A 14,892-nucleotide genomic window follows, 5' to 3' on the forward strand; every position below is an offset into this window, starting at 1 on the left:
AAAAACACAACTGAGGGTAGGAAATCAAGACCCAGGGTTAGGAGTGGTAAGGGACACGAGCTCAAATGCGCAAGCCGTCACGACTATCTTTGAATCTTATATTTGGTTCTGCATTTCCTAGAAGTAAAGAAAAAAAAAATGTCCTTCCTCAGGTATGGTCTACAAGTTGATCTGTGAAGGCACAAACCAACCAGCACACTCACCCTCTCCGCCGTCTGGGCACTGACTCGGAGAAACCCATCAGCAGGTTCCACGCGATGCACTTCCGGATGCACGGTCTCGCCGGGCCGCATGGAATGCTGGGTAATGCAGGGAGGCGGGGCAAAGAGCACTCTAGGCTCTCAGCTGCGAGGTGCAGGCTGTGGTCAGAAGAACGTGGGTTTGTGAAACAAGAGGCAGGGAAGTGAGACGAATTTTTCCATTCCTGCCAGCGACACAGTGTTTCCTTTTAAAATAAATTCAGCTTTTAAAAATAAGTCAAAAAATAAATAATTTTTCAAAAAGTCAAAATCTATATCAATAATTACAGAGGATGTATGTTTAAGACAAACTTGTGAAGTTATGACATAAGCACGTGACGTCTGAAAAGCAGTTTTCTGGGATGTCCATTTATGAGCAGCAATGGTTCCCAGTGAACTTTCCAGGGTGAGTTAGTAGCAAATATCTTTCTGCCTGGAGTCTGTGCACCCTCGGGGGCCTGAAGATGGGATGCACTTATATCTACGTTTATATGTAAGCATATGAAATGAGCCGAGTTTTACTACTATTTTTTTAAGGAGATTTTATTTTTATTTTAAAGATTTTATTTATTTACTTGAGAGAGATATGGAGATAGCAAGAGAGGGCACAAGTGGGGAGGAGAGAGAGAAGCAGGCTCCCCGCTGAGCAAAGACCCGCCCCTCCACCCATGTGGGACTTGATCCCAAGACTGGGATCATGACTCCAGCCAAAGGCAGAGGCTTAATTGACTAAGCCACCCAGGTGCCACACTACTATTTAAATACTCTCTTTTTTGTTTGTTTTGTTTTGTTTTGTTTTTTAAATGCCAAGCCCAGTAGCTTCCAGACTTGTCTTTTTGTTTTGTTTTGTTTTAAGATTTTTATTTATTTATTTGAGAGAGAAAGAGCAAGAGAGAGAATGAGATGGGAGAGGACCAGAGGGAGAAGCAGACTCCCCACTGAGCAGGGAGCCCAATGTGAGACTCCATCCTGGGACTCCAGGATCATGACCTGAGCTGAAGGCAGTCGCTTAACCAACTGAGCCACCCAGGTGCCCTGTTTTGTTTTCTTTTCTTTTTTTTTTTTTTTAAAGATTTTATTTATTTATTTGAGAGAGAGAGCGCAACAAGCACCTCAACTGCTTGGTCAGCTTGCCAGGTGTGACCTGCCTGGGGCACCCCCTGTGGTTCTCTGGGTATCTGGGGGGAGGTGGGGGAGTGGAAGTTCCCTAAGCAAGGAGTTGACACATTCTTTTGTTGTTGCTGTTCACTTGCACCCAATGGCCCCATGCTGGAGTTCAGATGTGTCTCAGTGGGTGTAATGCATGGAGCATCTGGTTTCAACTAAACTACCTTTCACAAAATGGAGAGGATTGAAGACAAATCCCCCAGATAATAAGCATAAGTAAACAAAAAAGAAATGGCAAAGCCTGCATATCTCTGATTCTTCAGATGGGAAAGCTTTTTATCAACCACATTATGAGGTAAAGCAAGGTTCTGATCTATCCAACCAAAAGTCAACCTCCAAACTTAAACTTAATAGAAAGACTACCTAAAATATGGATTTACCTCCCCTCTTGTTAATTATGAACCTTGCCTTGAGTTTGTGTTGTGCCTGTTGTATTAGCTATGGGGAGCATGAAGCCATCAGGATTAGCAAGGTATTTTTAAAAGGAAGCAGCTTAAAGAGACATCATCATAATTGAGTGATATTGTGCTAGCAATTAATAATATAAGAGAAAAGTCACTAATTTTTATCTGTATGTCATCCTTTTAAAATTGCCATTTTATTCATGCTTTCTAATACAGATAATGTATTGATATCCTGGCATGGGTGTATAATTTATAAATAAGTCCATATGGATTGGGAGAACATGCGGATACATTTTTTCATTCATGAGGGATGTAATTAAAACAGTTGGGATACCGCTGCTGTAATTTAAAAATTACTGGCTGAATGGAATTATTAAACTTAGAATCACTACATTTGGAGAACAGCCATGTAATAATTATTTTAATATTAACAGAGTTGACTGAAGACTAGCCTTGCCTGGCGTGGACACCGGAACGGGTTATGGCAGCTGCATCCTCCATATCCACATCAGCCACCGGCTGCCCACTGCCCCCCACCCCACCGCCACTGCTCACTGGCCGCCCCCATCCCCCACCAGCCTGCAAAGAGCTGCCACCTCCACCACCACCCTTTCTGCCTTTCCGCCTTTTCCATCACCCTTTCCATAGTTCAAAATGAAGCTGTTCTCATTTCTGGAAGGAACCTTGCCCAGCAGATCAAGCAGGAAGTGCGGCGGGAGGTGGAAGATTGGGTGACGTTGGGCCACATGCTGCCAAGTTTGTTGGGAGTGTGGTTCTGGTTAGTGAGCATCCTGCAAGTCACTCCTCCAGCCTCAACAAAACCAGGGCAGCTGCAGATATGGGAATCACTGCACCATGGTGAAACCGACTTCAGTTTCAGAAGAAGAACTGTTCAACTGAATCCATAAACTAAATAATGATAACATAGGTGGTGGCCTCCTTGTTCAGCTGCCTCTTCCCGACCACATTGATGAGGGAGAGATCTGTAATTCTGTTTCTCCAGACAAGGATGTTGATGGCTTTCATGTCATTCATGTAAGGCAAATGTGTTTGGACCCGTATTCCATGTTACCGATGACCTCATGGAGTGTCTAGGAAATAATTAAGCAAACTGGCATTCCAACCCCAGGGAAGAATGTGATTATGGCTAGAAGATCAAAAATGTTGGAATGCCCATTGCAATACTACTACACACAGATGGGGCACATGAATGACATAAAGACAATGAGATTATAATATCTCATCCATATACTCCCAAACATACAGTCCTGGCAGATTTTGTGGTCTCTAATACAGGAAGTCCAAATCTGATTACAACAGATATAATTAAGGAGGGAGGAGCACAACATTACTTGGCATCAGGGAAATACAAATAGGAACCACAATGAGATACCACTTCACAACAATCAGAATAGCTAAAATTAACAAGTCAGGAAACAACAATTGTTGGCAAGGATGCAGAGAAAGGGGAACCCTCTTACACTGTTGGTGGGAATGACATACTCTGGAAAACAGTATGGAGATTTCTCAAAAAGTTGAAAATAGAGCTACCCTACCACCCAACAATTGCACTACTGGGTATTTACTCCAAAGATACAAATGCATTGAACCAAAGGGGCACCTGCACCTCAATGTTTATAGCAGCAATGTCCACAATAGCCAAACTATGGAAAGAACCCAGATATCTTTCGACAGATGAATGGATAAAGATGTGAGATGTATATATATAGGTATATATAATGGAACATTAGCCAGCCAACAAAAAATGAAATCTTGCCATTTGCAATGACATGGCTAGAACTAGAGGATAGTATGCAAAGTGAAATAAGTCAATCAGAGAAAGACAATTGACATATGATTTCACTCATATGTGGAATTAAAAAAGAATAGAGGAACATAGGGGACAGGAGGGAAAAAATAAAACAAGATGAAATCAGAGAGGGAGACAAACTATAGGAGACTCTTAATCATAGGAAACAAACTGAGGGTTGCTGGGGTGGTGGGGGAGGTGATGGGGTAACTGGATGATGGGCATTAAGGAGGGTACATGATGTAATGAGTACTGGGTGTTATATAAAACTAATGAATCACTGACCTCTATTTCTGAAACTAATAATATATTATATGTTAGTTAACTGGATTTAAATAAAATAAAATAAAAATTTTTTTAAAGGAGGGAGCAGTAATCACCAATATGGGAATAAATAGACTTCAGGATCCCGTACTTGTTAACAACACATTGATTGTAGATGTGGATTTTGAAGGAGTCAGAAAGAAAGCCAGTGACATCACTTCAGTCCCAGGGGTGTTGGTCCCATGACAGTAGCAATCTTTATGAAGAATATCATTATCATTGCAAAAAAGGTGCTGAGGCTTGAAGAGCAGGAAGTATTGAACCCCAAGGAGCTTGGAGTAGCAACTAATTAACTATTGTGTTTTCTGTCGTGAATACCACGCCAAGCTAGTTCAAGAGACAAAACAAGCCAATAGAAAGGCAATATATTTCATTTATTTTACTGAAATTGTTTTAAATGATTTAAAATGGTTGTATTTATTGAAAGCTTAAACAGGTGGGTGTCTGTGCATAGTTCTGCAGTACCTCACCACAGAGCATGCCAATATCATTCTGGGTCATGTGATCCAGACAAGAGAAGCCATTCACCTACTGATTAACATGGCAAATATTGTCACATTAAGAATGGATGCTTAACTTTGTCAAGCCACTTCAGTTAAAATTGGCCTTTTCTAGGATTGCATTTCCCAACTTGTATTCCAATAAGAGTTGATACTCACTTTAAGTTCCAAAACTTTTGAGTTCAACTGGTCAAACAAAAGGAAAAATGTTCCTAGAGAAAATTAAGGAAATGATCAAAAGGAAGAAATGCTAATTGAGTAAAAAAAAATTACTCTAATTTACATACATATTGTATGTAAAAACTATACTTTAATGGTGACCTAAGCTGTCGTCTTGGGCTTAGTCATTGAAAAACGTTTAGGGTTGCTCCACGTGGGGTTAATTCTCTTTTTATGTGTTACATTTAAGAGGTTTCCCATTTTTTTCCAGGATTGAAAGGCTTATTTTATTTTATAGATTATTGTTGTGTATTTTCATATTTGGCTTTTCCTATATCCTTGAACTTCATTGTCACATCTTTGTACTGTTGGGGCTGTCCATGTGGTTTCTTTGGTATATCTTGAAACCTTTTTCTGAAAAACAAAACTTGGGTCTGATCATCATTAGAGCACCTGGCATAAGTGTGCAACTGACTTTTCCACTGAAGACTTGTCAGCAGCTGCCTGCTTTTCTCTAATATACCTGTGGGGCTTTCCCTGATGGGTTTTTGAGAATTTGAGTTAATATTAAATTTAACCAGACTTACTGATTTAAAGGGGTTTTTGTTTGCTTTTTTTTTTTTTTTAATAAAACACCTCTGAGTGGTGTGGAAAAAAAAAAAAAAAAGACTAGTCTTGGGGCGCCTGTGTGGCTCAGTGGGTTGAGCCTCTGCCTTTGGCTAGGGTCATGATCTCAGGGTCCTGGGATCAAGCCCTGCATCGGGCTCTCTGCTCAGCAGGGAGCCTGCTTCCCCCTCTCTCTCTGCCTGCTTCTCTGCCTACTTGTGATATCTCTCTCTCTGTCAAATAAATAAATAAAATCTTAAAAACAAAAAAGACTAGTCTTACCGTTAGTGGTGTGATCACAGGATGCCTCACCCACACAGGCCACATCCAGTGTGTGACATTAATATTTGTGTGCAGGAAGAAACTCACTCAGCTATTTTCCATGACCAGCAAACAGGCATCCACATTTACTAAAGTAGTTTCAAATCATTAATATGGAACTTTAAACATTAATACAAAACATAAATTAATTCAAAACATTAATACAAAAGGGTTTGCAGAACCCAACCCCGCTTTGTGCTACTGGACACTATTAGCTGAATCATCAAAAGATAAGCCAGAAACAACCTAAGTGTCCATTGATGAGTGGTAAAGAAGATGTGACTTATATGTATATGTATATGCATCATTCACCCATGAGAAAGGAAATTCTGCTATTTGCAACAACATGGATGGACCTTGAGGGTATTATGCTCAGTGAGATAAGTCAGATAAAGGAAGGCAAATACTGTATTATCTCACTTACATATGCAACTTAAAAAGTTGAACTCTTAAATTAAAACAGCAAGTAGAGTGGTGGTTACCAGAAACTGGAGGTGGGAGAACAGGAGCAATGTTGTTTAATGGTACAGGCTTGCAACTAATGGATAACGAAGTCCTGGAGATTTCATGCACAGTATGGTAATTATAGACAACACTCCTGTATTATGAACATCAAGCTTGCTAAGACCCAAATCTTAATTTTTTCCACCACAAAAAAAAAAAAAAGAAAAGAAATAGAAATTACACGATATGATGGAGGAGCAAAGCGTCACTACAATAATAATCGTGACTTAAGCAGATATCAACAGCTATGAATCCATACAGAACTCATTCAGTCTGAGCCAAAGCTGGCTACTGTCATAGAGCCACATATCGAGGAAAGGTCAGTAAAAGTTTTGAGCAAGGTGCAGGAGACAGCATGGCCATGAATGGACAAGCCAAGGAAAATTTTGCTTCTCATACAAAATGTCAGCCTGGAAACCCAGACGGCAGGATAGAGAGAAGAGAGCTATGACAATGAGGTGAATGAAATACCTACTGTGCACGAAATGGTTGTCGTTTTAAAAATGGGGGTCCCATGTTCTTTGAGTCTAATCAGATAGAACTGTCTATTGCCATGAATATTTGTGCCCCCAAAACCCATATGTTGAGTCCTAACCCCAAAGATTATGTATGATGTTAGGAGATGGGGTCTTTGGAAGGGGAAGGTCATGAGGAATCTGTCTTATAGAATCAGAGCCTTCTAGAAAAGGCTGCGCAGAAGTCCCTATCCCCTTCCACCATGTGAAGACACAAAGAGAAGTAGTGCTTATGGACCAGGAAAAGGGCCCTCTCCAGAACACGACCATGTTGGCACCTTAATCTTGGACATTCCAGCATTCAGAACTGTGAGAAATAAATTTCCATTGTGTATAAGCCATCCAGGCAGTAGTATTTTGTTATAGCAACTGGAATGAGCTAAGACATCAATGAAGTTCACTTAAGTTATGAGGTTGATAAGGATTGGTACTTACCAATATGAAAAATAGACTCGCTCCAGTGGTATCATCCGCCATCTTATTTAAGCATGTTACGAGGAATGTTACAAGACCTCAGCTGAAAGGAGCATGGGAGTCTATCACATTTGAATCACTTTCCTAAGGGCCTTAAGAAATAGGTCTTTTGAGGTGTCTGGGTGGCTCAGTCATTTAAGCATCAGACTCTTGATCTCAGTTCAGGTCTTAATCTCAGGGTCATGAGTTCAAGCCCCACATTGAGCTCCATGCTGGGCATGGAGCCTACTTAAAAAAAAAAAAAATGGAAAAAAATAGGTCCCTTAGAGAAGAGCAACCTACAATAAAATCAGTGAAAGAAGGTCTGTAACCTTGAAGACATGTAACTCAAAAGGGGGAAATGATGAAAGGAAGGAAGCTCTCTTGGCTCGCAAGCATAGGTCATAGCCCCCATAGAACAGAAAAACCAAAGTCAGAGAGTAAAAAGTTATAGCAGTTTTCCAGGACCTACCAAAGAAAGGAGTTTCTGACATTTCCTTATTCTTTAGACCAATGTAACCATAAATACAGATGAATCATAAATGAGAAGGGTCTTTGCAGAATAACCAGCTGTCTCTGCTCTGGTCCTCGTGCCTCAGTCAGTCTCCTGAGGAGTCTTTGGGCTCCTGCACAGATGTGTATACTAGGAAGAGGATTCCTTTCCCCAGTGGCAGGAGCTGAAACTAGGCTAGGTGTGGCTCACTGCAAACAAGTAACTAGGATGGGGCGCCTGGGTGGCTCAGTCAGTTAAGCGTCTGCCTTTAGCATAGGTCATGATCCCAGTGTCCTGGGATTGACTCTCTGCTGAGCAGAGAGCCTGCTTATCCCTTCCTCTGCCCCTGCTTGTGCGCTTGCTCTCCCTCTCTCAAATAAATAAATAAAATCTTTTTTAAAAAAAATTAAGGCAGAACAACACCTGCGAATTTAGTCCTTGTGACTCCCTCCAAATCTGATTTTCCACATGTGTACAACTAGGCTACATAGCCAGCAAACAGAGGCTCCAAATCATCAAAAGCTCATGTCCCTCAAAATGATCTGCCTGCCTTATCTATTTCATCATTCATTAATGTGTTCAAATATTTACTGAGTACCCACTGTGTGCCAGGCAGTGTTCTGGGTGCTGGAGTGAACAAGAGATAAAATCTAGGCAGACAAAAAATACAATAAATAGGTGAATTATAGAGTTAGATAGTAATAAGTACTAAGTATGGCAGAGGAGGCAAACCTAAAAGAGGGAAAGAGTTCCATTGCTGTGTTGGTGGTGGCAGGGGTGGGGAGGGGTGTCATTTTAGATAAAGTGGCCCGGGGAAGTCTTCAATGAGAAGGCCACATTTGAGCAAATTCTGGAAGGAGATGAGAAGGAACAATGTGATATTGAGGGAAAGAACATTCCCAGAAAAGACAACAGCCAGTGCAAAGGCCATGGAGTAGGAGCATGCTTGACATGTTTAAGGAAGAACTCAAGAGGAATGAGCAACGAAGAGTGTAGATGAGGCAGGGAAGGTAATAAAGCTATAAGGGAGTGGGGTGGGAGGGAGGCAGACTGTGTTGGACCTTGGGGGGTGGGGCGGGAGGCTTTGTTATCCCTTTAGTTTTTTTTTTTGTACTCAGGGTCCATGGGAAATCTCTGGAGAGAGTTAATCCCCACAGTAACCCTATAAAATTGGAGTGATTACGGGTGAGGAATCGAAGGTTCACAAAGCTGAGGAGCTCGCTCATCAAGGTCACACTGTGAGGAAGGACCCAGGGGCTCTGACTTCAGAGTCTAAACCCCTAGGCCTCAGGCCATAGGGCCTCGGTTTGGTTTTAACACCCACACAAATGACTCCAGCAGGAGCCTAGCAGGCTGCCCTTGCTGGCACCCTAGGGGGAGTGGAGGTAGAACCTGGGGGAGTCTGGAGCTGAGGGCTCAACGACTGGGTGCGCTTGTCACAAGGAAAAGCAGCAAGATGGCAAAGGTGTTTGGTTCTTCTCTTTCAAAGAAGATCCAAAGGGAGGACGTTCCCACTGCGGAGCACCTGGAGGGGAATCAGGAAGGAGAGGCTGGGCCAGGTGACAGGGGGCGGTCCTAAATGCCAGGTTAAGGGGTCTGGGTTTCATCCTCCAGGCCAGTGGCTTTCCAACTTGGTTTGTTTGCGCTGCTCTTTAGCAGTGGGACTCGCTACAATAATATATTCCATGGGAAGTCTGATAAACCAAGCAGGCGAGGAGAAGCAGAGAGTCTGAATTCCTGCAGATGTGGCCCCTCATTCCCCCTGGAGAGTGGCTGGGGGTGGGGCAGGCACGGTAAAGCCCTTGGGGGGTGGGCAGGAAGGGGAGGATGGGGGGAGGGAAGCACTGGGGAGACAAAGGGGAGATTGCTGTGAGCTGAGTTTTTGTCTTCCGTCCTGTCTTTCCTTCCTACTTTTTCTTTCTTTCTTTCCTTCCTTCTTTATAACTTAGGCAAGAAGCTTGAATACAGCACACTAGCCTTTCTGATAGCCACTGAAATATGCAAACCACTGCCCCAGGCACACAGCATTCAAAAGGAAGTTCTCCCCTCTGCCTCTTCCTCCTCTTCCTCTTCTCTTCCTCTTTCTCCATGTTCATCTGGTCTTTTTCTTTCTTTCCTTTTTTCAGTGTTAGCAAAGCATCAAATACTAACAAAAGAACACACTGTCATTTCAAGCATCAGCGTCTGGGGCACCTCGGCGTGGAAGCCACGTGTGATGTTCATTGAAGCCTCGGGTCTAATACAGAACCAGCCATAGAACACGTACTCAATAAATGTCTGTTGAATTATGAATGACATAAGGGATAATATGTAGAGTTTTTAAAGTGTATTAATTTCAGACACTAACTTCCTCTACTCTTAAAAGAAAAGAAAAGAAAAGAAAGAATTTGTAGCAGCATTTTTCAGATATACAGTTGCTGATGACTGATCTTGACATTTCTTGGTCCGAACTTCTAATAACCAGCACTGCCTGGCTTCTACAGACTAATGGCTTTTCGTATTCTTAATAATGAGCCTCCAGCTCTGCAAAACTCTGAGTCGCTACAGGAGCACAAATTATGTTGCATTTTAGAGCTACGAGTTGCCTGTGCCCAGCATATGCTGATAGTGACTTTAATGCCTCACTGGAAATATCGAACCAAAAACTGAACGATGGTCAGAGGTGGGTAGAAGGAACTCTTAAACTACAAGGGGAGGGAAGAGGCAGGTTGGATGGTGTTGGGCTCTGCTAATAGAATGTGCCATGGTCATGATTTGCAATTTTAAAGAATTGGCAATAGAATACAGCAAGGTTTATACCAACAGGAAACTGGTTAAATAAATTCTGTTCTACCTACTGGAATACCACACAAGGAAGGGAGATAGCCTTATATATACTGACATGGGAAGAAACCCATGATCTATTTTCTTGAAATAGATTATAAAATACATCATAATAACTTTTTTAAAATTTGCTATGAAAATGCAAATAACACAAGATTATGTATATGTAAACAGTTTAATTTTAATTTATAAAAGTAAATTGTGTATGTTTGGGGGAAGAGGGAAGAGTTTTAAATGTGCATAGAAAAATCCGGTGGCTATAGACCAGGCTATTGGTGGTGAGCTCTCAGAAGCGAGACCAGAAGGGGCCAGGAAGAGGTAGGCTTTCACCTGTACATACTCTATACATATTCATCTTGTTCGAATTTTTACAGGTATGTAGCATTATAAATATATACATAATCAGTCACCTTGTGAGTAGGGACCACTCAGGTGCAGCAACTTCCCATTAACCAACATATGAATTTCCTATTTCTTACAAAGGCAAGCTCATCCCAGTCAGAGTCAGGAGACCCCATCCATTCTGCCTCTGACCCAACCAGCTGTGGGTGGTTGGGTCAGAGGAAGACCTCTGGGTCCTTTGTCTAAGGACAAAGTCACTTCGTGTTTTGGATCTCTATCAAGAGGATGGAAACAAATTTCTTCTACACTTCTTCCTAAGCTCAGAATTCCTAAACAGGAAAGAAACTTTACCTAAGCATCCATTTAAAAACACGACTCAGCCACACCTACCTAAATATATTACCTTCGTAAATCAAACAGTTTAAAACTTTGAAGATAAACAATTCAGTGGGAACTTTCTTTTCATCCATTGGACTTTTATCCCCGCCCCGTGCTGACTTTTCAACAACCACACTCATTTGCCCACAAGATAACTTTTCTCCATTCTCTGATGTTGTACACTGGTTTGCCCAAAGTTACCAAGAGTTGCAAATTTTTTTCACAGCCTCCTTCTCCATGCATATTTATAACTTCTGTCTTCTTCTGAAAAAAAAAAAAAAAAAAAAAAACGGAGTTATTAAAGAGAAAAACCAGCCATTAGGCCAAGCAAACTTCATGACAAAGCAAGAGTTACGAAGAGAGACAAAATGATTTATTTTGAGTCTAAGTATCAGAATGGATAATCTATCAACACCATGAGATTCCATGTAAACCCAAGAAACCAGGAAATTGGTTATATTTCAGTAATGTTTTAATAATAAATACATTTTTAGTTCAAGCCAGTCCAACAGATTGTGTTTATCAGTGAGATGGAGCATAACTAATAAATAGGCCTACCTAAATGCCTTTTAAATGATTTGATGACTACATGAAGAAATATGGCCTGGATTATAAATACGTTGAATTTCAACAGGGACATTAATGAAGGATTTCCATCAATCTCCATAAAGGTCTGTGGCTCTTGGACAGTCAGGCCGGGGTTGTATAGCCACACCCAGCCTTGGCCACCCTTGCTTGAGGGAAGCTCTGTCACAATGATCCCGCTAGGAAAGTCTACTCAGGACTTGTGTTCCATGATCCCTGACTGTCCTGGGCTTTGGAGTAGGAGAAGACAAATTCAAATCCATCCCCACCTTCCAGTAGGGCAAGCCACATACAATTCCTGAACTTCAGTTCTCTCATCTGTAAAGTGGGGATAATTCATACACAACAACAGAGGAAGGTGGTCACCCACCATGAAAGAATACAGGCAAATTGACTTACCCTTGGTGCACTGGACAGAGTAACCACTCCATAAATATTCTTTACCTTCCATCCAAGCAAAGATTCTGTTTCCAAAGCCACCGGATACCAGGGTGCATTTAGGGTGCGTATTATACCCTTGGTCTGATGATTTCGCTGAGGCAAAATGGACTACCGTGTATTCCAAAGTAAGTTGCTCGAGCCCCCAGTCTATTTTCTCATTTATAAGATTGGAATAATGTCTCCTTGCCAGCCTACTGCATAGGGATGTCATGAAGACTGAGATCTTCTATTTCTCTAAGTAATGAAGTGTTCCTACAAGTATAAGCAGTAACATCATCATGACCATCCCTTCAGATGAAATTGCAGGTACTGCTTCAAATTCTAAGGAGAGAAAGAACCTTGTAGAATACATAAGCTCTCTCCTGGATTTTGCCATTGGGAAGGAGCACAGCCTGATTCCCCCTAGTCCTTGGGCACCCATCCTGCATGCAAATGAGCACCATGAAGAGAAATAAAATGTAGACAGGACAGAACTTGAGACTAGAACCCAATGGCTTTCTGACACAATAGGCCGTTTAAGACTTTCAGGAAGAGAGAGCCACGCTCCTTCTTCTGTGAGGAGCCACCCTTCCCAGCGCCTCAGAGCCAAGAAGCTCACTCCCAAACCCCAGAGCCTATTGCTGACATTTTGTTTCAATTTGACTGTTTTTATCTGATGTCCAGCCCAAGACTGACAACATGATACACTTTTATTTTTCCTCCAGAAAGCAAACAAATATAAGGCTTTGGGCAACGGGGGAAAAAAGGCCAAATGTGGCTATTATTCCTCATTAAAACTTAAAGTGTCAGGCTTTAAACCCCAAGGAAGCCGCCAAGAGGCAATAGCTGGGAGACATTTATTGACTAGAGGAAGACAGTGATAGATAATGAGAGAAGGAAAATCCAATTGTGTTTTCCCCATCTCACACTGATGTTTTGCACGGCTCTCGGTGGGGAGCCTGGACCGTAGCAGGAGTTCCCGTCACATACTGAAAATGACATTTGTCATCCTGGAACCCCAGCTGCTCCTTCCAAATCATCTCCCCCTCCTTGAGACCAGGAGGTTGAGATGGGGGTCCTCGGAGCACAGTGAAGCCTGCCACACAGGCAGCTGGGCCTCAGGCCCCAGATTTTTCGAACTATTCCTGACTCACCACTCATGAAAGCAAAAACTCATTATCTCATTTAATCCTCCCTGCAGCCCATGGGGAGGTCCTCTTTTCGTCTTCATATTTTAACATGAGGAAATTCAGGTTTAGAGAGATTAAGTAATTGGAGAGAGATTAAAACTATTAACTGAAGACTCAGGAGGCAATCAAGCAGCCTCTCTGAGGGGCTGGGAGCAGAAAGGGCAAAGCACGCCCTTTTCAAAATGCTTATGCTTCCTCCATTTTCTAGTTGCTCATGAGTAATGGGGGCTGGGGGGGGGTGGGCAGGTGGGAACGTGAGAATATGGGACACAGCAGGCGTGCCTGGGGCACATGGGAGGGGCATGGTGGCCCACAGTAAGCATGAAGTCAATGGCAGGTGTCACCACAAATCCTCATGGCATCCCTGTGGGGAATCTGCCTCCATTTACCCAGGAGGGGACTGAGGCTTCACCGCATAGAGATGGGCCCACGGCCATCCAGGTGGGAGACGGAGTTGCTGGAAGGGGTGCCCAGTTTCTACCCAGTCTAGAACCCTTCCTGCCACCTCAGCCTCCCCACAAACTCTTCCAGCATTCCGGGGGTACGCCCCGTGCTGCACTATGTGCTTAGTATTTTATTCAGTGCACACAACAGCCTGGGGAGGATGGTGTGTCATTGTGTATCTAACATTACCTAGGAGGAGAGCTTTGAAACTTCCAGACAAAATTCACTTATCTCTACTTTTCGATCCTTGTTGTTGTTAAACCAAGACAGCATTCTGAGAACTGTCAGGCAGGGAACACATCGCCTATTTTTACAATATTTCAGGTCTGGAACTAAAAGACTTAACTTAGAAGAGAAAAAAAAAAATCAAATAAAAGGAGGAGAAGATTAAAGTTCTCCAAATGTTTCTTATGGGTTTTTTGGTTTTTTGTTTTTTTAAAGGAGAGAACCTTCTTTCTCATCTAATTCGAGCAGCCCAGGAAACGAGAGATGCCTCAGGTCGTTCTTTGACAGCATTCCAACATAATGACTCTGCAGACCATCAAGACCCTAACTCTACTCATTTGAAGCTGGCACTGAGGTTATTTTAAATAACATTTTAATTTCTTCATCCCAACCCGACAGAATTATGCGTTTGCATCTGAAGATCCTTTATGACATTATGTTCTCAGAATTAGCTGTGAATCAGGAATGAGTCTGCCCTAGAGCTGCTCCATTTACCTGAAATGATAAAGTGAAAATCGCATGTGTAATAATGCATGTCTGACTTGTACTGTTTCATAAAACTTGGAGAGGAAAATCTTTTGAACCAGAGGGAAAATGTAAAACCTCACTTTTGAGGGGCTGAGTTCTACTCAGAATATTAAGGGCAGCGTTCTGAACTTGCAATAGCCTTCTAAAACCTACTCCTCTGGGGAGGAAGAGGATTGTGACTTGGGGGCTGGGGGACATGGAGGAGTCCACGCCGACTGGGAGGATTCTGGGTCCTGTATGGATCAGGGGTGTAGTTACTGTAAAACAAGTCATTATGCTGTCTGTCTGTTTTCTGTGTTTTTTGTTATATTTAATAATTCTTAAAAGTTTGCTTGTTTGTGTTAAAGAGTCCTACTATGGAGAAGGCAAGATGCTAAGTTCATGGGTTTAAGATCCCTTGTATCTGTTCACTGCGGATTCTTTAGGACCTAGAAAAGTACCTGACCCTCAGTAGGGACCTGA

At 42.3% G+C, this 14,892-nt stretch overlaps 1 pseudogene across 1 annotated transcript; it reads left to right on the plus strand.

The window, feature by feature from the left end:
• Positions 1-621: 621 nt before the first annotated feature.
• On the plus strand, positions 622-3,186 carry LOC308347095 (bifunctional methylenetetrahydrofolate dehydrogenase/cyclohydrolase, mitochondrial-like; annotated as a pseudogene). Its single transcript has 2 exons — positions 622-645; positions 2,323-3,186. The product of its transcript is annotated as a bifunctional methylenetetrahydrofolate dehydrogenase/cyclohydrolase, mitochondrial-like (transcript).
• The last annotated feature ends 11,706 nt before the right edge of the window (positions 3,187-14,892 follow it).

Source organism: Martes martes (genome assembly GCF_963455335.1).
Source record: "Martes martes genome assembly, chromosome: 8".
Taxonomy (NCBI): domain Eukaryota; kingdom Metazoa; phylum Chordata; class Mammalia; order Carnivora; family Mustelidae; genus Martes; species Martes martes.